Source organism: Erinaceus europaeus, chromosome 6, assembly GCF_950295315.1.
Source record: "Erinaceus europaeus chromosome 6, mEriEur2.1, whole genome shotgun sequence".
NCBI lineage: Eukaryota > Metazoa > Chordata > Mammalia > Eulipotyphla > Erinaceidae > Erinaceus > Erinaceus europaeus.
In genome coordinates this window covers 58,877,742-58,902,735 of record NC_080167.1, presented here as the reverse complement: position 1 = coordinate 58,902,735, position 24,994 = coordinate 58,877,742, and positions in this window count along the sequence as shown.

Genomic DNA, 24,994 nt, shown 5'->3' with positions numbered 1-24,994 from the left:
ATGGAATATTGTTTCGGAAAGCATGGGTGAATCTTGACACAATGCTAAATGAAGTAAGTTAAGGAGAGGCAAATACCGCATGATCTTGCTTATATGTGGGATCTAAAAGGTCTGACTCATCAAGGCAAAACTAGATTGGTGGTTTCCAGAAATTTGAGTTGGGGGAAATGAGATGTTGGTTAAAGATGATGCATCTCTACAACTAGTCAAAATGGAAGTTTGAACTCTTTGATGTGTGACTGCAGTTAACTGTACCTCACTGTACACTTGAAAGTTGCTAAGGCAACAAGGGCAACAAAAGGGAATAAATAAATATTTAAAAAAAGAAAGAAAAAAAGTTGCTAAGGGTAGATCTTGATCGTCCTTACCATAAAAACAACAAAAAAGTAGTTATTTTCTGAAGTGAAGGATGTGTTAACTAGCCTTATTGTGGTGAATATTTCTCACCATGTACATAGAGCATATCATACTTAGATTAACACTGTGTTCTATTTCATTTGTATCTCGATAATGTGGGGGTTGGGGAGTATTGGACATTGTACTTCACTGGTTATGCCTCATGTTGAGTTCCTCTGGGGACAAAACTCCTAGTAGATTTCAAGGCTCCTCCTGTGATGCCACCATATCTGCGACTTAGCTGAACTGCTTCCTCTCCAAATCTACTCTGCAGAAACCTTGAGCACAAGCTCCCACCCTAATCTGGTTAGTCCTCATCCAGCATGAAGCATTTACTGGCTGGTGTTTGGATCATGTCCAGAGTCTAATCAATTGTGGCTGAGACAACAGGATCAGATGACATGAAGCTTGGCAGCTTGTGTGTAACCAACAGCTAGAGCTGCTTTGTCCCAAGGAGTCGATAAGTGTGTCAAATGCCCTAAGTTTTGCGATTTCCTTCGCTCACTTCTATTATTGGCTTCTATCCAATGACTGTATTATTTTCTGTTTTTATAGCAGAAACTATACACCCAGTGTACCAGGCTTTGAGTTATCACATGTAGAATGAAGCAAATATCATATTTGATTAAGGAAAGCCATGTGCAGTGGGGTAGGTAGCATATATGCAAAAAGACTCTCATGCCTGAGGCTCCAAAGTCCCAGGTTCAGTCCTTCATAGCTGAGCAGTGTTCTGGTACCAAAAAAAAAAAAAAAAAAAGGAAGGCAGGAAGAAAGAAAGAGTGAGAAAAAAGAAAAACATGTGTTATAACATCTGGAGGCTACTAAATCTCTAGGATAACACCAGAGATAAAGACAACAAGGTATTATAAGGAATCCATATAGGAAGATCGGTCAGCCTAGGTAGCACAAAGGATCTCTGGTTCTAAGTTCAAGTCTTTGGGAAAGTGAAGGTAGTTTACAGTGGTAATAGGAATTGTGAGCCCCTGCTTCAGCCTGTAACTTTAGGATGGGCATGGAGGTGCTATTCCTGACCAGACTGGAAACTCTTATTGCTTCACGATCTAATCACAGACACACAAGACTAAATTCAGTCACAAAACAGAAGTTTACTTTTGCATCATATGCCCTTTACAGAAAGGCCACACGAGAGGGAACTGCTTCCCTTTGTCTTGCTTTCCTCAGTGTTTTTACCCCACTCCCACATTTATCCCACCACAGTTCCAAGCAACCCAATCATTTTTGCTACTCAGTCAGGCAGACCTAGTAATCTCTATGCTTCAGGAGAATGTTGCACAACCTTCCAAGGAGGTGAAGTTGCTAGCCGTCCAGCTCTGCTGTCTTCACTTGCTGATGTGATCACCTTTTGCAAGCTAGTGGAGAGGATTGTTATGTTCCAGGATGGAGGGTGGACAGCAGAGGAGAGGAAGGGGAAGAGCTTGTCACGCCTGCTAATGAGAGCACTCTGGAGTCTGGGGAGTGCACATTGCCCTTGCTGGCTTTCAGCACCTGAGCCCGCTGTCTAGTGCACACTGGATGTCTTTCTTTTCTTTCTTTCTTTTTTTTTTTTAAGATTTTATTTATTAATGAGAAAGATAGGAGAGAGAGAAAGAACCAGACATCACTCTGGTACATGTGCTGCTGGGGATTGAACTCAAGACCTCATGCTTGAGAGTCTAGTGCCTTAGCCACTCCCAGACCACAAATGTCTTTCTTTTCCTTTTTTTCTTTTTTTTTCCTTTTTTTTTTTTTTTTTTTTTTTACCAGAGCACCGCTCAGCTCTGGCTTATGGTGTGGGGGATTGAACCTGGGACTTTGGAGTCTTGGCATGAGAGACTCTTTGCATAACTATTATGCTGTCTACCTCGGCCCACCTTGAACTTCCACTCACACCAAAGCAGCCTACGCAGCAATAGAAGAATAGATTATACTTTGCTAAATGGTCTTCTTCTCCTCCTTCTCCTTCTTCTTTTGCCTCCAGGGTTATCGCTGGGCTTGGTTTTCCGGCACTTTGAATCCATCACTCCTGGAGGCCATTTTTTCCATTTTTTATTGGATAGGACAGAGAGAAATTGAAAGAGGGGGAGGGGGAGAGAGAGAGAGAGAAAGACACCTGCAGACCTGCTTCACCAGTTGTGAAGCAAACCCCTTGCAGGTGGAGAGCCAGGGACTCAAACCAGGATCCTTGCATGGATCCTTGCACTTAGTACTGTGTATGCTTAACTTAGTGTGCTACAGCTCATCACACCCTCTTTTTTTGCCATTGGGTTTGAGCACCTGCATGATGTGTGCACTGCTCCCAGTGGCTTTTTTCTTCTTGCAGAAACAGACAGAAATAAAAAGAACGAAGGAAAGAGGGAGATGGGGAGAGAGAGAGAGACACCTGCAACACTGCTCCACCACTCATGAAGTTTCCCCTCTGTAGGTAGGAACCGGGGACTTGAGGCTGGGACCTCACGCATGGTAATGACTGCTTAACCAAATGTACCACTAGTCAGCCCCACTAAAGCTTATTTTCATGAATGTCCTGGGAGTTATTGCAAATGCTTTGAGAATTTGAGGGTGGTGGAGGAGGCAGAGCAGCAGGGGTTGTTAAAAGATTTAATAGTAAATTGTATGCTTTGTCTGTATGAGACCCTAGTATGATCCTAAGTACCAAAGTTAAGTAAATAAATAAATAAATAAATAAATAAATAAATAGGGGGTCGGGTGGTAGCGTAGCAGGTTAAGCGCACGTGGCGCTAAACGCAAGGACCAGCATAAGAATCCCAGTTCGAGGGGGTCGGGTGGTGGCGCAGTGGGTTAAGTGCACGTGGCGCAAGGACCGGAGTAGAGATCCCAGTTCGAGCCCCCGGCTCCCCACCTGCAGGAGAGTCGCTTCACAGGCGGTGGAGCAGGTCTGCAGGTGTCTATCTTTCTCTCCCCCTCTGTCTTCCCCTCCTCTCTCCATTTCTCTCTGTCCTATCCAACAATGAACAAAATCAACAATGGTAATAATAATAACCACAACGAGGCTACAACAACAAGGGCAACAAAAGGGGAAAAAATGGCCTCCAGGAGCGGTGGATTCATGGTTCAGGCACCGAGCCCAGCAATAACCCTGGAGAAAAAAAAAAGTAGTTTAAAAAAAATTTTTAAAAGAAGAAGAAAAAAAAAAGAATCCCAGTTCAAGCCCCCGGCTCCCCACCTGCAGGGGAGTCGCTTCACAGGCGGTGAAGCAGGTCTGCAAGTGTCTTATCTCTCTCCTCTTCTCTGTCTTCCCCTCCTCTCTCCATTTCTCTATGTTCTATCTAACAACAACGACAACAACAATAATAATAACTATTATAACAATAAAAACAAGGGCAACGAAAGGGAAAATAAATAATAATTTTAAAAATAAATAAATAAATTCAGCTGTAAAGTTTCAGTAGTCTACATGCACTTACAGAAAAATGAGTCAAGAGACTGGAGATAACTCAGCACTCCCTGAGTAGAAAAGCTGCCTTACCATGCACAGGGATTGGGTCCAAGCTGGTGCACCATACATGGTGAAACAGTGCTGTAGTGTTTCTTCTTCTCTGTTTCTCCCTTCTTCTAACTCCTCTCCCTCTAAATGAAGAAATTGAGCCTGGGAGGCCACTCAGCAGTCCTGTCCATGTGTCTGGCCTCCAATTTATCCCTGGAACAGCACAGAGAGAAAATAATAAGCCAATGTGAATATCTTTACCTCCCTTTCACAGGATTTGTTTTTAATTTAGTGAAGTGTAGGCTATGTTAGTTTATAAAACCAGGAGTATTATTCTAAAAGGTAAAAACTTACATAAAGCTAAATAGGAAAATTATGATCCTCAAGCTCCTAATGTTTTCGAAATATTTCACCGGATAACCCCCCCCAATGTAATAATGTTGATTTTAGTTTTAAATGAAACATTGAGAGAAGAGACATGAGCCAGTCAATGTAATCAAGGAACATTTTCTTCCATAAAAGAAATGTGAACTCAAACCAGACCGTTTGGCCAAAGTCCTTTTTACTGAAATAACGCCATCTAAATGTAGTTCTTGAACCTTCTACTGTTAAGATTTATGGATACTAATTAGACATAATATGATTTCCCTATTAGCTGTAATTGTATAGTTAATTATATTTCATTATGAACACTTTTGACCACAAATCCAATCCAGATTCTTATTATCAACCCATCACAAAGTTCTGCCAATTTCAACTCCAAAGGGTCTTTATAGATGTCACACCACCCCAGAAGACACCCCTCACTCAGGCTGCTGGTACAGCTTTCTAATTGCTCCCTTGTTGCCCCCATACAAAGGTCTATCACCCATCTGCTGCCCATATTGCAAGCATAAGGAGAGTTCACGGAATGCATGTGTGTGAAGAGAAAGACACTCTGCTGTGGGCCTACCAGGCCCTTATTATCAGGTCTTCACCTGCCTCCCAGTTCTCATCTTGTGCAGGTTACTGCTCATTCTGTGTCTCTAGAAAGCTCCCACTAACCTCCAGACATAATGCCAGATACACGATGCCAAGACTCTGTCTCCAGAACCTCTTCCCTGCCTTCTTTATCCAGATAAGTCCTAGTATTCTTCACTTCTGAAGTCAAGGGCCACTTCCACCAAGAAGCCTGCCCAGATTTCCCTCCCTTCTCAATCCACTCACCCCTCTTCGCAAGTATGGTTAACACTGGGTTAACCATAACTAGTACTGGTCACTCACACATTACTTGCTGATTTGATGGCCACCCAATCAACATTTTCTCCCCTACTTGACAAGCAATTAAATGAAAAAAGGAACAATCTCATTTTTGCTCACTCCTAGAACAAAAGGCGCATAAGGGACACCCATTGTGTATGTGCTCTGTGAATCACATATGGCAATAGTGAAAAATAACTACGAGTACATTTAGTATATGGATTAGAATGGACAAATGTGAAATTATCACTGTGCCCTGAGTTTCACTATTTTAACATGTAAGAGGAAATAAGAACATTCATTTTAGGTTTTTCGTTGTTGAGAGATGATGTCAAAGGGCTATTTTACTTAAGTGTTTACTTTTTCATGCCATCGATAAATTGTAAGTGACCAAAGTATGTATGTTGACCTCAAACTCATAATACCTTGAAACCCTCTAAAGTTAAAAAAAAAAATCTAGTGTTGTTAAAATTTCGGAGGCTCCAGCTGGTGGGCTAGCTTCACGGGCGGGTAACAGAGACGACCAGACACACGGCTGTGCAGGGAAGCTGTATTTCTTTATTCAGGAACAACGATTCATAAACTAAACCAAACTAATCACCAAACAGAACTCTGCTGTCTCTTTGCGGCGGCGCAAGCACTCTCTCTTACTCTGGAACTCAGGAACCCTCTAACTCCCGAATTCTCGAACTCTGGAACTCTGCAACTTTGGAACTCTCGCGGGGTTCCTTGGGGTGGGGCCAAGCAGGCCCGCGAAATTAACAGGACTGATCCAATTCTCTTGGCGGGGGAGAACTAGAACCCAATGTAAAGCATACAACAATTCCCCCTTTTCTTTTTAACTAAATGACTATAGTATCAAGGTTGTGGGGTGAACAGAAACATATATCATACAGGCATTTTTAAAAAAGAAACTGGCACAAACATGGAGAAACATGTAAGCAAGTAACAAGAACCAGTGTGCTGTCAAGGGAAGGCCTGAGGGGGCCTTATCTTGCCTCTGTGGGCAAAATTTTATCAGCTTAAAAAAAAACATTTCTTGCCTCTGGGGGGCGTACTTGCCTCGACGGGCATTTGCATGTGGGCGGGGAACGGCCTAGAGTCCCAAAGGCAGCTGGCTGCAATTTACTTACTATGAAACAAAACTTGTTATTAGCATATTTCTAATAGAGAAGGAATTTGAGACTTTTACATATCAACAACGTCTTTTAACCTTTTGTTACACCCATTCAAATGGAGTCACACCCTAGTTGTGCAGGAAAGGAAACCTCAGGCATGAGAATAATTAGCATAGCCATTGTGCGATCTAACATTTCTAATAGAGAAGGTAATGGAGAGTTTTACATATCAACAAGTCTGTTTAACCTTTTGTTTAGACCAACTTAGTTAAAATATATTGATTGTTAACTAATTTTTACCTCAGACTTTAAATGTAAGTTAATTTTATCTTTATGAGAATTATGTTGAAAACCTTTTTCATTTAACTTTGTCTAGTAAGAATTTAGCCTTAAAGTTATTGTTTACCAAACTTTAAACATACACATAAACATGGTCATTAATACACAAGGAGAGAAACCTTTGTTACAAAGACATGTCATTTTAAACACGAATTTAGATATGTACTGTCTTAGTTGTTGTGGGGGGGTTCACCATCCGGAGGTGGCTTCCCGTGCAGCTCCACTTCTAGGAATTGCAGGTTGCGATCTCTGTACAAATCTCTGCGTACTCCAGCTTGTCTCCCTTCAGACCGGACTGGCAGCTGGAGATCTCGTGTGCCCAGTTTCAGCAGGGAGCCCGGGGGTCCGGGAGGTCCGGGATCGTTCCAGAATTTATAGCAAGAGGGCGGTGGGCAAGCATTGTAGAAGGCGTGGGCCGAGGTGCCCAGGGGTGGTGACCATGATAGGCCGCCGCGGCCCTGCCCCATGACCCTGCCATGTCTGCTGCCCTGCTCGCAGTGGCTGAGCAGCGTGGAGGGATCACGCGTCCAGTGCCCTGCGCCACGCAGTGGAGAGCCGGCTCCTGTGGGCTGGCCTTGGGCTCTTGCATGTTGGCATCGGGCTCCAGTGTGTTGGCATCGGGCTCCTGTGTGGTGGCATCAGGCTCCTGCATGGTGGCATTGGACTCCTGTGTGGTGGCATTGGGCTCCTGTGTGCTGGCATCGGGCTCCTGTGTGGTGGTATCGGGCTCCTGCGTGTTGGCATCGGGCTCCAGCCTGTTGGCATCGGGCTCCTGCGTGGTGGCATCGGGCTCCAGCGTGTTGGCATCGGGCTCCTGCATGCTGGCGTCGGGCTCCTGCGGGCTGGCGTCAGCCTCCTGCGGGCTGCGGGGCTGCGGGGCTACGGGTGCAGTGCGCGGGGTTGTCTGGGCGCAGCCGGCTGGCTGGCTGTTTAACCAGGTGGAAATAGCAGCTCCGCGCCTCGCCTCCCACCCACTGGCTATTCCCGCTGGCTGTTCTGAGTTCGCCCGAGCGAGTGGAAACCACAGAGTGGTCCAGAGATAAATGTTCCAGAAACAGCAAAACAGTCTTGTGAAGAAAGAGCAGAGGCCTTTGTAGATCTCTTCACAAGCAGAAGAGAAGGCCATAGTGCATAGGTAGCCAAATTGTCTTTACTTATCTGAGAGATGCGCAGGTCAGGTCCACGTGGGCACCATTTGTTGTTAAAATTTCGAGCCACCGAATTTTAACAACAATCTAGTGTCTTCCACACCCACAGACATCTAATCTTTGACAAAGGTGCCCAGACTACCAAATGGGGAAAGGAGAGTATCTTCAACAAATGGTGGTGGAAAAACTGGGTTGAAACATGTAGAAGAATGAAACTGAACCACTGTATTTCACCAAACACAAAAGTAAATTCCAGGGAGTCGGGCGGTAGCACAGCGGCTTAAGCGCATGTGGCACAAAGCGCCAGGACCAGTGTAAGGATCCCGGTTCAAGCCCCTGGCTCCCCGCCTGCAGAGGAGTCACTTCACAGGTGGTGAAGCAGGTCTGCAGGTGTCTATCTTTCTCTCCCCCTCTCTGTCTTCCCCTCCTCTCTCCATTTCTCTCTGTCCTATCCAACAACAATGACAATAATAACTACAACAAGGGCACCAAAAGGGAATAAATAAATAAATATTTTTTAAAAAAGTAAATTCCAAATGGATCAAGGACTTGAATGTTAAACCAGAAACTATCAAATGCTTAGAGGAAAATATTGACAGAACTCTTTTCCATCTAAATTTTGAAGGTATCTTTAATGATACAAATACAATTACAAAGAAGACTAAAACAAAAATGAACCAATAGAATGATACCAAATTAAAAAGCTTCTGCACGGGGCCGGGTGATGGCACATCTGGCTGAGCACTTGTGTTACAATGCTCAGGGACCTGGGTTCCAGCCCCCAGTTCCCACCTGCAGGGGGAAAGCTTTACGAGTGGTAAAGCAGGGTTGCAGGTGTCTCTGTCTCTCTCCCTCTCTATCACCCCCCTTCCTCTTGATTTCTGGCTGTCTCTAGCCAATAAATAAAGAAATTTTAAAAAAGCTCCTGCACAGCAAAAGAATCCACCACCCAAGTAAAGAGACTCCTCACAGAATAGGAGATCTTTATATGCTATATATCAGACAAGAGGTTAATAACCAAAATTTATAAAGATCTCACCAAACTCAACAACAAGAAAACAAATGACCCCATCCAAAAATGAGGATATGAGCAGAATATTCACCAAAGAAGAGATCTGAAAACCAACAAACTTATGGAAAAATGCTCCAAGTCATTGATTGTCAGAGAAATGCAAATAAAGACAACAATGAGATATCTTTTCACTTCTGTTAAAATGTCATACATCAGAACAGGTAACAGCAACAAATGCTGGAGAGGTTGTGGAGACAAAGGAACCCTCCTGTACTGCTGGTGGGAATTTAAATTGATCCAGCCTCTGTGGAGAACAGTCTGGAGAACTCTCAGAAGGCTAGAAATCCTATGACCCTGCAATTCCTCTCCTGGGGATATATGCTAAGGAGCCAAAAACACCTGTCCAAAAAGATTTGTGTATACCTATATTCATAGTAGCACAATTTGTGATAGCCAAAACCTAGAAGCAACCCAGGTGTCCAACAACAGCTGAGTGGCTGAGTAAGTTGTGTTATGTATACACAATGAAATACTACTCATCTATTAAAAATGTTGATTTTACTTCCTTCACTTCACCTTGGAGCTTGAAGGAATTATGTTAAGTGAGACAAGTTAGAAAGAGAAAGATGGATATGGGATAATCTCACTCATAGACATAAGTTGAAAAATACTACCATGATGCCAACCTGCCTTCCCTGGGCAGGTGACTTCTCTAATGTGTCCTGGAACCCCACCTCCCCAGATCCCTACCTCACTGAGGAAAGATGGAGACAGACTGGGCATGTCAACACACATGTCCAGCTCATATGCAGCAGAGAAGAAATTACAGAAGCCAGGCATCCAACTCTCTATGCTCCATAGAGATCTCCCAGAAGGATAAAGAATGAGGAAGCTTCCAGTGGAAGAGATGGGATATGGCATGCTGGTGGTAGGAGTTGTGTGACTTATTGCCCTCTTATCCTACACTCTTGTCTATCAGTATCAAATCACTAATAATTTTAGAAAAAGAGAAGCTGAAAAATAAGAAAACACAAAGCATGGGAGTTGGGTGGTAGCGCAGCAGGTTAAGCGCAGGTGGCACAAAGTGCAAGGATCAGTGTAAGGATCCTGGTTTGAGCCCCCGGCTCCCCACCTGCAGGAGAGTCGCTTCAAAGGCAGTGAAGCAGGTCTGCAGGTGTCTATCTCTCCCCTTCTCTGTCTTCCCCTCCTCTCTCCATTTCTCTCCGCCCTGTCCAACAATGACAATAACAATAATAACTACAACAATAAAACAAGGGCAACAAAAGGGAATAAATAAATATTAAAAAAAGAAAGAAAACACAAAGCAGAACTTCACTGGTTTTGGTGTATTGCCCCAAGTAAAAAACTCTGGGTTGTGGAGGAGGGTTCAGGTCCTGGAACATGTTGGCAGAGGAGAACCTAGAGGGAGTTGAATTGTTATGTGGAAAACTGAGAAATGTTACACATGTGCAAACTACTGTATTTTACTGTTGGCTGTAAACCATTAATCCTCCCCAATAAAGGGGAAAAAATCTAGTGGCTTGTGTTTTTGAGTAATGAAAATGATTTTCAATTTTAGCTTTGAGTTTCACAGCTTTTAAAAAAATAAAGGAAAAGCTTAAAATTGAAATATAACTGATGGCAACTATAATAGTTGCATAATATTGACAGTTTAAGAAAACTACAGAATATTCTGTTTTTATTATAAGATGTCTGGACAGTTTCTCATAATTTATGTTTCTACTTCAATCAATGTTGCTGTTTATGAATTTTTTCTTTGCCCGGACCTCGTGCCGGTTGAAATGCAGTTAAAGATTTGGATAGTTAACTTTTATTGTCAGAACTGTTTGATTCTAAATTTATCATCCTTGGTACTTTCAGGGAAATGGACATGTGTGAACAGTCTGGAAGAAAAAATTCCATTACCACACTGAACAGAAATGGAATTAACTCCTTAATTTTCTGTGTAATCTCTGAGGGGATTTTTCCCACACACAGTGTATACTGTAACCTATAATAGCCTGACTATTTAAACAGAAATATTTTGCCTGAGTCAGACATTAGCAATTAGATACTTTGGTGATGTAAGAGAGTGCTCTTAAAACAAATCAGACTAATGATTTAAGAGCACTTTGTGTTTCTTGTTCATGGCTTATCCATAACATCTGAAAATAATGCCTGGAAGAGAGTAGGTATTTAATATTTGTTGAGTGATAAAATTTATATGTATATGTAAGTCAAACTTTAAAGGCTTGGTTAATATGTAACATATAAATCTTTTTTTGGAAGTTAATTCATCTAATTTTAATGGTATTGCAATAAGTGGGCCTGTGGGTCTCATACTTTAGAGGCATATTTCATTTGTAAAAAGGAAAACTCCTTTCCAGTGGGTTTTTAATGTCTAAAAGAGGCTGTCAGCCAGAAATATTCAGTTACTTGTGATTTAATTAATACTCAGTTTATTCAAGTCTATCAATTCAACTTATTGGCATTTTATTCAATACATCTAAGAATTGCCTGTTCAATACAAAATAATGACTTTCACTTTTTCTCTCATTGATACCCAGGAAATCACATCTTATTATTTAATTTATCATCATTTATTCACTTCTTTAATATACACAATAGAAAGAATAATGTTAATACATACTGATGCCCACCACTGACTTGAGAAATAAAACATTACAGATACTTTTGAAGGATCCAGACTACTTCTACTCATACAATAAAAAGTTTCTTTTACCCCCTTCTTTCTCTTCCTTCCTTCCTCCCTTCCTTCTTTCCTTCCTTCCTTTTCTTTTTCTCTCCTTCTATTTCTTCTTTTCTTTCTTTTTCATAGAGGCAGAGTATAAAAGAAACCACAGCACTGAAGCTTCCTTCAATGGAGAAGAGGCAAGACTTGAGCCTGGGTTGTGCACAAGACAAAGCAGTGCTCTATCCAAGTGAGCTATTTAACCACACTCAGAAAAGTATTCTTTTCTGTCCCCACACCACAGCTATTCTAAACTATAATCCATAAATATTTATTGTGCATAATATAATATATTATCTTCGCATGCTTTAAAACTTGATGTAATTAATATGTCACAGGTTTTGAGTCTCCAGAAGCAAATCTTGAGTTTGAAATGTTCTCATGGCTTTTCCTTTCACATTTTTTTTTTAATATGGAATTGTTTGCCACATGGAAGTCTGTTTCCTACAAGGTTGTACTGTATACAATGTTCCCTTTAAAATTTGTGCTTTCTGTGTCTTACTTTAAAACTCTTATCCTAAGATCATAAAGATAATCTTCGCATATTAAAGGTTAGTTGCTCCCACCTGTATTTTAGCTCCAATGACAGGTCATTTTATGTGTTGATTCGGCTGGGTTACTGTGTCCTTAGTGAGCTGGTCAAACATGGTTTTGGCTGTTTCTGTGAGAGTGTCTTTAGATGAGATTAAAATGTAAGCCAGTGGACATCAGCAAAGCAGGTTGGCCTCACTCACATGGGTTGAACTCATCCCCAGTTAGTTGAAGGTCAGACTAGAACAAAAAAAGACCAATTCCTAAAAATCCTCTCGCTCACTATTTTTACTTATTTTTATTTTTTAAATATTTTATTTGTTTATTAATGAGAAAGGAGGAGAGAGAGAAAGAACCAGACATCATTCTGGGATTGAACTTGGGATCTCATGCTCGAGGGTCCAATGCCTTATCCACTGTGCCACCTCCTGGACCACTAACTCACTATTTTTAGACCTCAGCAAAAAAATGGACTCTTCCAAACAAGTTTGAAGTGGGGCATGAGCTCTCCCTGAGTTTTACACATGGTTGAGCCACCCTGAAGATTTAGAGGTTACTAACCTCCATAATTGTGTAAACTAATTTCTTGTTATCTACCTGTCTGTATGTGTGTATCTGCCTTGTCTTTCTGTCTATCATCTATCTATCAAATTTCCTATTAGTTTTTTCCCTCTGGAGACCTCTGGATTATATAATCATCCTAAAATAGTGTGTGCATGTGTGGAAAGTAAAGATTCAGTATTATGTTGATATAAACAGAAAGCCAAGTGTTTCTGCTTCTGCGGTCATATTTTATTTTATTTTTTATTATCTTTATTTATTTATTGGATAGAGACAGTCAGAAAGCAAGAAGGAAGGCGGAATAGAGAAGGTGAGAGACACCTGCAGCCCTGCTTAACACTGCAGGTGAAGTGTTTCCCCTGCAGATGGGGACCAAGGCTTTGAACCTGGAACCTTGTGTATTCTAGCACGTACACTTAACTTGGTGCACTGCCAGCCGGCCCCCCAAGTGGTCATATTTTAAATAGTCCACCCTTTCTTTATGATCTACAATGCCACCTTTGTCATAATTAAGTATCTTAATACAGTTTTAAAATGGGTCTAGGAGAATAAGACTTCTGCTTCCCTTCAATGTTGACTGTTTGGAGTTCTTTGATTTAAATTTGACAGTCTTCTTATTACGCATGTTTGTTAAGCAGGAGAAAATTGACATATTTATATTACCAAATTTTCCTAAATTTACTGAGGTTATAAAGATTTTGTGCATCTGTTTTTAATTTTGTCATTACTTTTTTAGGGGACTCCAAAGTTCTCTTTGTTGCTAGTGTATTTCAGCAAATCGTATCAGTGATTATTTTGTTTTTTATGGAACTCATGGTGAACTCACTAATAATCTGTCATTTTTTCTTGAATTTTCCTTGTAGACATCTATGACTGATAACCACTTTTATTTTTTCCTCCTTCCCAATCTTCCTACATTTTATGTTCATTATTATTATCATTATCATCTTAATCTCACTATAAGGTCTAGTTCTCTCACCCTAGGTGGAGGTGAAGCAGCAAATGCAGACATTCTTACCTCCTGCTTCATTTTAAAAGAAATGCTGCCAATGTTTTATCATTTGGTATGATATTTGCTATAGGTTCTCCTACATCTCTTTTATCAGGCTAAGGATGTTCCTTTTGTCTATAGTAATTTGCCAAGCCTTTATATTGGAAACTGGCTATTCATTTCATCAAATACTTTTTCCTGAATTTAATGAGATAATGTTTTTTAACCTCTGATTTGATAATATGGTACATTAATATATTCTGTTTTTTCTGCATCTTTCTTACTGTGAGGAATAACATGGTTAGAGAGAAGTGCATATGTCACATATGAATGACTTAAATGAATAAAAATCCGTGTGATCCCCAGCCAGGTCAGGAAACAGAATAGCGCTGCGTGTCTCAGATGCTCTCCATGAGTCTCTCCCCCTTATATTGGCCTCCCTACTCTCAGAGACACCACTGCTCAGGTGCACATCATGACGCCTTCTTTGTTTATGGCTGGCACCCTGTGTGGGCCATACACAGTGCTGTGTAGTGCAGCATACTCTCAACTTCTTCCATCTATGATTACTATATGAGACTTGAGTTTGTTCATTTTTCCTTGCTTTTAAGAACCCTTCTGTGGCTGAGTGGTAGTGTACCTAGTTGAGCACACATATTACCAGGTAGCCCAAGGACCCAGGTTCAAATCTCCACTCTCTGCCTGCGGGGTAGGGGTGAGTATCACGAGTAGTAAAGTAGATCTGCAGGTGTCTCTGTTTCTCTCTTTCTGTCTCCCCCTTTCTTCTCAATTTGTCTCTGTCATCAAATTTATAAGTAATAAATAAGGGGCTGGGCGATATACCGCACTGGGTTAAACACACATAGTATGAAGCACAAGGACCCACTCAAGGATCCCAGTTAGGGCCACCGACTCCCCACCTGCAGGGGGTGAAGGGTGTCACTTCGCAAGCGATAAAGCAGGTCTGCAGGTGTCTTTCTCTCCCCCTCTCTGTTTTCCCCTCCTCTCTCCATTTCTCTTTGTCCTACCTAACAACAACAGCAGCAACAACAACAATGGAAAAAATATGGCTGCCAGGAGCAGTGGATTCATAGTGCAAGCACCAAGCCCCAGCAATAACCCTGGAGGCAAACAATAATACTAATAAATATATTTTTAAAACTTTTTATGTATGTTGGCTAAAAGTTTTTTAAAAAAAATAACTCAAGATGACCATATAAATTTCCTTTAACCTAATAAACTTTATTTGTTGATTTTTCTTTTTCTTTTCATTCATTGATTTTTCTAATCTCAAACTAATTTTGCATCTCTAAAATAAACTCAAGTTGGTTATTGTATGTATTGCTCCATAACAGATTGCCCTTCTTCTTCTAGCGTTTGCCCTTCTTCCGTAGCCAGTCAACAGTGTCAGGTTGAGCCTGATGTAAAGTTTCGAGACCTCCTTTGAATCTGGAGAGGTGGCAGTCGTTGACTATGTGGGTCATAGTCTGTCTGGAGCCGCAGGGGCAGTTCGGGTCGTCTCTGGCTCCCCAGCGATGGAACATAGTGGCGCACCGGCCATGGCCTGTTCGATAGCGATTGAGGAGGGCCCAATCATAACGTGCTAGGTCAAAGCAGGGTTGACGCTTGCAGGGGTCTGTGATGAGGTGTTTGTTCTTGACCTCAGCTGACTGCCAACTCTGTTTCCAAGAGTCTGGAACAGAGAAGTTCAGTGTAGTCCTGAAATGGGCTGAGTGGTGATGCACCTGTTTAAGCACACACATTACCATGCACAAGGACTCAAATTCAAGCCACTAGTCCCCACTTGTATGGAAGAAACTTCATGAGCAGTGAAGCAGGGCTGCAAGTATCTATTTTTCTCCCCTATCTACTTCCCCTTTCTCTCTTTATATCTCTTCATCTCTATCTAATAAAAAAATTCCCCTGCAATCTAGCAGCTTAAATAAAAACAATTTGTTGGAGAGCCAGGCGTAAGGATCCTGTTTTGAGCCCTCAGCTCCCCACCTACAGGTGAATTGCTTCACAGGTGGTGAAGTAGGTCTGCAGGTGTCTATCTTTCTCTCTCTCCCCCTCTCTGTCTTCCCCTTCTCTCTCCATTTCTCTCTGTCCTATCTAACAACAACCATATCACTAACAACAACAATAATAACTACAGCAACAATTTAAAAAAACCAAGGGCAACAAAAGGGAAAATAAATAAATAAATATTTGAAAAACACTATTTGTTGTTCTTGCTACTATTGTTGCCCTCATGCAGTTTCTGTGGATGTAAGAATCCAGGAATAGCGTGATTGGGTGACTCTGGTACAGGATCTGTCCATACTACTACTCATGACAGGACATCTCACACCTCTAAAAGTGAGTGACCTGAGAGAGCAGCCATGAGTCAGTTGTCAACAGGTGTTTGTTTACTAGGTCAAAATTTTAATCATGATCATTAAATCATATATTTATATAGATTTTTTTTACCAGTTACTGAGTAATTATATTGAAATGTCACATCATGAATGTCAATTGATCTGTTTCTCTAAATCATTTTATACATATTTGAGGTTAGGTTAGGTTAGTAGGAATCTACAAATTTAAAATTGCTAGGCTGCCAGTTGAAATGAACCTTTCCTAATTATAAATTATCCTTGATTATCCTGAGCAATGTAGTTGGTTTCAATGTCTACGTAGCCTAAAAATAATTTATTTATTCTGACCTAGTTTTCCATGACAGGACCAGTGAGTTCTTCTCATTCCCTTATAAAGGCTCAGTTTGCACCTTCCCTTTATAAAATAAACACCAACTTATTTCACTATTACTTACTGAATTCATGGTCTTGTTTTTCACCACTGCCCCTAGTAAAGTTGGGCTCGACAGGTCTGGCTTTTGCTTTTAATAATGAATATAATTTCAGAATTGACTTTTATTTTTTAAGTGTTTTCAAGTTTCATCTTATTTTTTTTTTAAAAAAAAGCTTATTTTACTTTAATTTGAAGGAGAGAGAAACCAAAGCACTGCTTAACTCTGGCAGGTGATGGTGCTGGGGATCAAATCTGGGTCTTCAGGCCTGCAAGTCCAAAGCTGACTCGTAAAACTGCAGGTTAAGAGAAAATTAAAGGAGTTAAATTATCTCCTCTATGGTTACAGAACAGCAAACATTCTTGTGTTGTAAACACATCCAAAGAAACTGATTTCAGATTGATTTGGTATTGAGATCTGTGCGAATATTTATAACTATACTAACTTGCCCTGTTTGTTTTTTTTTCAGTTTCACTATTGGGGAATTAATGATTCACATTTGACAGTAAATACAATAGTTTGTACATGCATAACATTTCCCAGTTTTCCATATAACAATAAAACCCCCACTAGGTCCTCTGTCATCCTTCTTGGATATGTATTCTCCCACTCACCCCAGAGTCTCTTACTTTGGTGCAATACGCCAATTCCATTTCAGGTTCTACTTATGTTTTCTTTTCTGATCTTGTCTTTCAACTTCTGCCTGAAAGTGAGATCATCCCATATTCATCTTTCTGTTTCTGACTTATTTCACTTAACGTGAATTTTTCAAGGTCCATCCAAGATCAGCTGAAAATGAAGTCACCATTTTTTATAGCTGAGTAGTCTTCTATTGTATATATATACTCAGCCACTCATCTGTTGTTGGACACCTGGGTTGCTTCCAGGTTTTGGCTATTACAAATTGTGCTGCCAAGAACATAAGTGTACACAGATCTTTTTGGATGGGTGTTTTTGGTTCCTTAGGATATATCCCCAGGAGAGGAATTGCAGGATCATACGGTAGGTCCATTTCTAGCCTTCTGAGAGTTCTCCACACTGTTCTCCACAGAGGCTGGAACAATTGACATTCCCACCAGCAGTGCAGAAGGGTTCCTTTGACCCCACACCCTCTCCAGCATTTGCTGCTGTTACCTTTTCTGATGTATGACATTCTCATAGGAGTGAAATGGTATCTCATTGTTGTCTTTATTTGCATTTCTCTGACAATCAAAGACTTGGAGCATTTTTTCATGTGTTTCTTGGCCTTTTGGATCTCTTCTGTGGTGAATATTCTGACCATGTCCTCCCCCGATTTTTGGATGGGGTTATTTGTTTTCTTGTTGCTGAGATTTAGATAATCTCAAGTTCTTTATATATTCTAGTTATTAGCCTCTTGTCTGGTGTATGGCAGGTAAAGATCTTCTCCCATTCTATGAGGGGTCTCTTGGTTTGGGTAGTAGTTTCTTTAGCTGTGCAAAAGCTTTTTAATTTGATGTAGCCCCATAGGTTTATGCTTGCCTTAGTGTTCTTTGTAATTGGATTCGTTTCATTGAAATGTCTTTAAAATTTATGCAGAAAAGAGTTCTGCCAGTATTTTCCTCTAAGTATCTGATAGTTTCTGGTCTAACATCCAAGTCCTTTATCCACTTGGAGTTTACCTTTGTATTTGGTGAAATATAGTGGTGCCGTTTCATTCTTCTGCATGTTTCAACCCATTGTTTCCAACACCATTTGTTGAAGAGACTCTGCTTTCCCCATTTAATAGTCTGGGCACCTTTGTCAAAGATTAGATGTCCCTAAGTGTGGGAGCTTACTTCTGGGCTTTCAATTCTATTCCACTGGTCAGTGTGTCTATTCATGTTCCAGTACCAAGCAGTTTTGATGACAACGGCCCTATAATACAACTTGCAGTCTGGGAGTGTAATACCTCCAGTTCTGTTCTTTCTTCTCAAGATTGTTTTCACAATTCTAGATCTTTTCTGGTTCCAGATAAGCATTTGTAGCATTTTTTCTATTGTCCTAAAAAATGTGCTTGGATCTTGATGGGGATAGCATTAAATTTATATATAGCTCTGGGTAGTATATTCATTTTGATGATGCTAATTCTTCCAACCAATGAATATAGAATGTCTTTCCACTTCTTTGTGTCTTTTTCAATTTCCTTGAGTAGTGACTCATAGTTTTCAGTACATAAGTATTTCACTTTTTCGGTTAGATTTACTCCTAGATATTTTATTGTTTTTGTTGCTATAGTAAAAGGAATTGATTTCTGGATATCAGCTTCTTCTAACTTAGTGTTTGCATAGAGGAATGCCACTGACTTTTGAATATTAATTTTGTTGCCTGACACCTTACTGTATTGCCTGATGATTTCCAAAAGCTTCTTGCTGGATTCCTTAGGTATTTCTATGTATACTATCATGTCATCTGCAAATAAGGAGAGTTTGACTTCTTCTCTTCCAATCTGTATCCCTTTAATTCCTTGCTCCTGCCTGATTGCTATGGCAAGAACTTCCAACACTATGTTGAATAGTAATGGTGATAGTGGGCAGCCCTGTCTAGTACCTGATCTGAGGGGAAATGCTTCCAGCTTTTTACCACTGAGTATGATGTTGGCTGTAGGTTTGCTATATATAGACTCCACTATCTTGAGGAATTTTCCATCTATTCCCATTTTTTGTAGCATTTTGATCATAAAAGGATGTTGTCTTTTGTCAAAGGCTTTCTCTGCATCTGTTGATATGACCATGTGGTTTTTGGTCTTGCTTTTATTGATGTGGTGGATCACGTTGATTAATTTAAGTATATTAAATGAAACTTGCATGCCTGGGATAAGCCCCACTTGGTCATGATGAACAATCTTTTTAATATGCTGCTGTATCCAGTTGGCTAGAATTTTGTTCATTATTTTCGCATCTATGTTCATCAGAGATATTGGTCTGTAGTTTTCTTTTTTGGTTTTGTCCCTCTCTGCTTTTGGCATCAGAGTGCTGTTGACTTCATAGAAGCTGGCAGGGAGTATTCCAGTGTCTTCAGTCTTCTGGAAGACTTTTTATTTATTTATCTAGGAAATCATCCATTTCTTCCAGGTTCTCTAGCTTAGTGGCATATAGTTGTTCACAGAAGCCTTGCATGATATGTTGAATTTCTGCAATGTCTGTTGTGATATCTCCTCTTTCGTTTATGATCCAATTTATTTGGGTCTTCTCCCTTTTTTTGTTTTGTGAATCTGGCTAAAGGTTTGTCAATTTTGTTCACTCTTTCAAAGAACCAACATTTACATTTGTTGATCTTTTGTATGGTTTTCTTATTTTCACTGTTATTTATTTCTGCCCTCACTTTAGTGATTTCTGTCCTTCTGGTTGCTTTAGGGTTCCTTTGTTGTTCTTCTTCTAGGTCTTTAAGATGTGCAATCAGGCTTTTTATTTGTGCTTTTTCTTGTTTCCTAATGTGTGCTTGTATGGCTATGAACTCCCCTCATAGTACTGCCTTAGCTGTGTCCCAAATATTTTGATAGCTTGTATCTTCATTTTCATTGAACTCTCGAAACATTTTGATTTCTTCCTTGATTTCCTCTTTGACCCAGTAGTTCTTAAGAAGTGTACTGTTGAACTTCCACATTTTGGGACTATTACTAATCTTTTGTTGATTGTTAAGTGTTAGTTTAATTCTTCTATTGACTGAGAAGATGCTTGGGATGATTTCAATGCTCTTTAATTGGCTGATGCTGTCTTTGTGGCCTAGCATATGGTCTATCCTTGAGAATGACCCATGTGGACTTCAGTGGAATGTATATTCCCGTTTCTTGGGATGAATGATTCTGAAAATGTCCAATAGTTCTAGTTTATCTATCTCCTCATTTAGTTCCCTTATGTCTTTATTGATTTTCTGCCTGGATGATCTGTAAAGTTGAGAGAGAGCAGTGTTGAAGTCCCCTACTATGACTGTGTTTCTGTTAATATATTGCTCTTTCAGTAGACATTTGATGTATTTAGATGGCTTCTCATTGGGTGCATAGATGTTAATAATTGTTAAGTCCTCTTGATTGGCTGATCCTCTGAGCATTAAACAGTGTCCATTCCTGTCTTTTTAAATCTTATCTATCTTAAAGTCTATCATGTCAGATATGAGAATAGCTATTCCTGCCCCTTTTTTGTGGGCCATTGGCCTGTATGATAGTTTTCTATCCTTTCATTTTGAGTCTGTATTTGTCTTATTGAGTTAGGTGGGTTTCCTGTAGACAGCATATTGTTGGGTTGTATTTTCTGATCCATCTTCCTACTCTGTGTCTTTTAATAGGTGAATTCAGGCCATTGACATTTATTGATATCAAAGATTGAAGATATTTTAACACCATTCTTGTATATTTTTAGAGTGTTCTGATATATGGCCTACTTATGGTGGTGTGACTTTTATAGGAGACCTTTCAGAACTTCTTTCAGAGCAGGCTTGGTGATAGTTGATTCCTTCAACTGTTGCTTGTCTGAGAAGGTTTTTGTGCCTCCATCTAGTCTGAATGACAGTCTAGCAGGATACAGTAGTCTTAGTTGAAAGCCTTTCTCATTGAGTACTTGATAGATATCTTGTCATTCTCTTCTGGCCTGTAGTGTTTGTGTGAAGAAGTCTGCTGCTAATCTCATGGGTTTTCCTCTGTAGGTGACTCTTTGTTTTTCTCTTGCAGCCTTCAAGATCCTTTCTTTATCCTTATTCCTTTCCATTTTATATAGGATGTGTCTTGGTGTCTTAAAGTCTAGGTTAATTCTGTTTGGGACCCTCTGGGCTTCTTGAACCTTTATGTCTTTAATGTTGTCTAGACTAGAGAAGTTTTCAGCTATTATGGCCTGAAGAATGCTTTCTTCCCCTCCCTCTCTTTCTTCCTCTGGTAAGCCAATAATGCATATATTGTTTCTTTTGAAGTCATCCCATAGGTCTCTGTTGTTGTTTTCAGTATCTCTTAATCTCTTTTTGAGATCTTTTACTTCTTTTTTAGTTGTCTCTAATTTGTCCTCGATCTTGCTAATTCTGTCTTCAGCCCCGTTTATTCTATTCTCTGTCCCCTCTACTGTTTGATGGAGTTCATCTATTTTGTTACCCTGTTCTTATACTGTTTTAGCCTGTTCAGCTAGTTGTGTTCTTAGCTTAGCTATTTCAGCTTTCAGCTCTCTAATAACCTTGAGATAATTAGTGTTTTCTTCCAGAGTCTCATTTGTTGTTTCTGAATTTCTGATGACAATTCTTTCAACCTCTTTACTCACTCCTGTGAATATTTCCTTAACTAGTGTTTGGATGTTGACCTCATTATTTTGTGATTCACCCTTTGGGGGTCTTTTAGCTGGACTCTTGTCCTGGTTCATTTCTCCAATATTTCTTCTTGTTGGTTTAACCATTTTCTATATTATGTTATGAGGTCCCTCTCTCAGTACTTTTCAAATTACTGATCACTATTTTGATTGACGTGTGTAAGGTAGTTAAAGGGTTCACAGTTGTGGAAGTTAACAGTTGTTTCAATAGTATTTTAATCCCTGAGTTGGAGCTCAGTGGCATAAAAGCCTCTTTTGTTCTTTTTCTTCCTGGTAGGCTATGGGAGCCTGAGGGCTTTTAAATTTTAAGTAGGCTTCTTACCTTAATCACTGACTCATAACCAAGAGATAAAGCAGGGTGGGGCAGAAATAATCCAGTGGTTATGAAAAGAGACTTTCACAGCCCCACTGCTATGCCATGGAGGTATAGGTCTTCTCCTGAGTTTCCTGGTTAGTTCTCTGTCTCCTGGTGTCAGCCTAGGGTCTCCCTGCCACTGCTCCAGATTCTGAGGGCAGTAGCAATGGAGACTCAGAGTTGTACTTGGTGAGTCTCAGGGGAGTCCTCTCCTCCCTTCAGCCGTCCCCTTGTTGGTGGAACAGACTGGAGGTGGTGTCTCAACTGACAAACTGCCAGACTGTTACCAGCCAATTATTCTTTCCCTAGGCTCCTCTCTGTCCACCAGCCACATGTGTTTGCACTCACCAGTGATTTGGTGGGTTCCTGAAGTCTTTCTAGTCCTGTCTTGTTTGGGTCCCAGGTGGTCTCCTTTGGTATTCCTAGTTGATCCAGGAGAGGAGAGGAGGGGAGAGGAGGGGAGGGGAGGGGAGGGGAGGGGAGGGGAGATGAGAGGAGAGGAGAGAAACATGTTTGCTGCTGCTTGTAGCCCCGCCTGCTGCTCCCCTGTTCTTTATTTTTATAGATGTATCTGTTGGAGGATAATATAAAGAAACTCTAGAAATCATTACCATTATCCTAAAGTAATCTCCAAAGTGCCCTGTAATTCCAGTGAGTTGTCTTATTCAACAATCAGATGCTCTCTTAATGTCATACTTGAGATTTCTTTATCCCCATAGAGGATGAGTAGTACTTCAGCAATTGTTCTGTCAAACTGATAGATTGCTCTATTATTCCTTCCTCTCACCTGCATATAAAAAGAATAAGTGCTTTCATTCTGTGGGTCATGAGTAGGAACATTCCAAGCTGCCCCAATTTCAGGACCCATCTTCCTCAGATGGAGCATAGAGTATATTTATTGTCCAGCCTCCGTTTGAAGGATGGAACATTCTCTACCTTGGTTGATCCATGTTGAGGGGAAGGTCCTATGGGGGCCCACAAAGGGGTCTATTGTGTTGTTCCTGATAGAAATGACCAGTAACAATGGAGAGAGGAATTTATTCGAGGTCTAGGCCCATCATGTCTGTTTGGGAATCTCAAGACTCCCTGACTAGGACACCAGCTGATGGGGTGGCCTGATAGTGACTAGAGTCATCGTTAAAGTATGCCAGTCTCTTGCCCTTATTCAGCTTTTGCAGTCCTTGCTTTGATAAGATTAGCTTTGGAGTGACTGATGGAAGTTGGCCTACTAACTATCTACAAAACGGAGGACCCCCTCACACACACACTCTTCATCTGAGCTATTCCAGCCTTTAGGTTCATGATTAGTCAACAATTTGTTTGGCTTTATATGTTAACTCTTTTTTCAGCCACCAGGTTCCAGATGCTAACATGATGCCAATTGAAATTCCCTAGGCAGATGACCCCACCAATGTGTCCTGGAACCCCATTTCCCTAGAGCCCCGCCCCACTAGGGAAAGAGAGAGACAGGCTGGGAGTATGGATCGACCTGCCAATACCCGTGTTCAGCAGGGAAGCAACTACAGAAGCCAGACCTTCCACCTTCTGTACCCCCTAATGACCCTGGGTCCACACTCCCAGAGGGATAAAGAATAGGAAAGCTATCAGGGGAGGGGATAAGATACAGAGTTCAGGTGGTAAGGATTGTGTGGAGTTGTACCCCTCTTATCCTATGGTTTTTGTCAGTGTTTCCATTTTATAAATAAAAAAAAATTTTTAAAAAGAATAAATGTCCATAGCTATACTAGACTTCTTTTTTTTAACAAAGAGATTGATGGGCTCGTCTCACTTCTATGAATTAAGTCTAATGACTGGGCTTTGGTATTTTTCTATTTTATCCTTTCCTTTTCTGTTGCCAAAATTTGGAGTTCCCAGGCCTCACCCAAGTGACCACCGGTGGGTTTATAGACTTTTGTGTTTGTGTTCATGTCTATGGCTGTGCTCAGAGAAGTGCACCAGGAGCTTATTTCTCCTGATCTGGAGCACTTCCATCTGCTATCACAGGGGACACAGGAGCACTGTAGGAGAGGGGACCCTCTAATTTCTAGTTCGCCTAGAAATTAGGTTGTGCCAAGCTTGCCATATTGTTAGAAACTGTTCACCTTGTATTTTATCTGCCTCAGACATATACTGAATTTCCCTCCTCCCCAAATCAGAGATTAGACTTCATACATACAGAGCCTGTGCTCTAAACACTAATCTTGAAATCAAAGCCATTTTTTAAATTTCTCTTACTTTTATTCCACTTTTTAATAACTCTTTAATTTTGTTTGTTTGCCTCTAGTTGCTGAAGCTCGGTGCCAGCACTATGAATCCACCGCTCCTGGTGGCCATTTCCCCCCCTTTTTAATTTTTTCTTATTCCATTTTATTCAATAGGACAGGGTGAAATTGAGAAAGGAAATTGACTTAGAGAGGAAGAGAGATACCTGCAGACCTGCTTCATTACTTTTGAAGGGTCCCCACTGCAGGTGGGGAATGGGAACTTGAACCTTGAGCAGGTCCTTGTGTGCAGTATTACGTGTGCCTGGAGACTGAGTGGTGGCGCACCTGGTTGAGCGCACGTGTTACATTATTATGTGCGCTTAACCAGGTGTGCCATTGCTCAGCCCCTAAGGACTCTTAAAAAAATGTTAGGTGGAAAACTGAGAAATGTTATTGTATTTACTGGAGACTGTAAAACATTAATCCCCCAATAAAGGAAAAAATGTAAAAAAAATAAAATTTTAAAAAATTGAAGAACCCTTATATATATAAACTATATATATTAGATTTGGAGAGTCCTTTATAATGCCACAGTTAATCTCATGCCTTCTCCCCAGCAAGAGTGAAATAAACCTGTATGATGGGCTTTGTGTCTGGCTTCCTGTGACTTAGGAGTTATCTGGGGTGAGAGCAGGGTGCACCCTCCAGAGCAGCCATCCGTGCTCCTCAGTGATGCTCAATGCCACTTTTGGAGTCTAGGTCACACATTGGAATTTATTATTATTATTCATTCATTCATTCACTCATTCATTTACTGAACAGAGACAGAAACT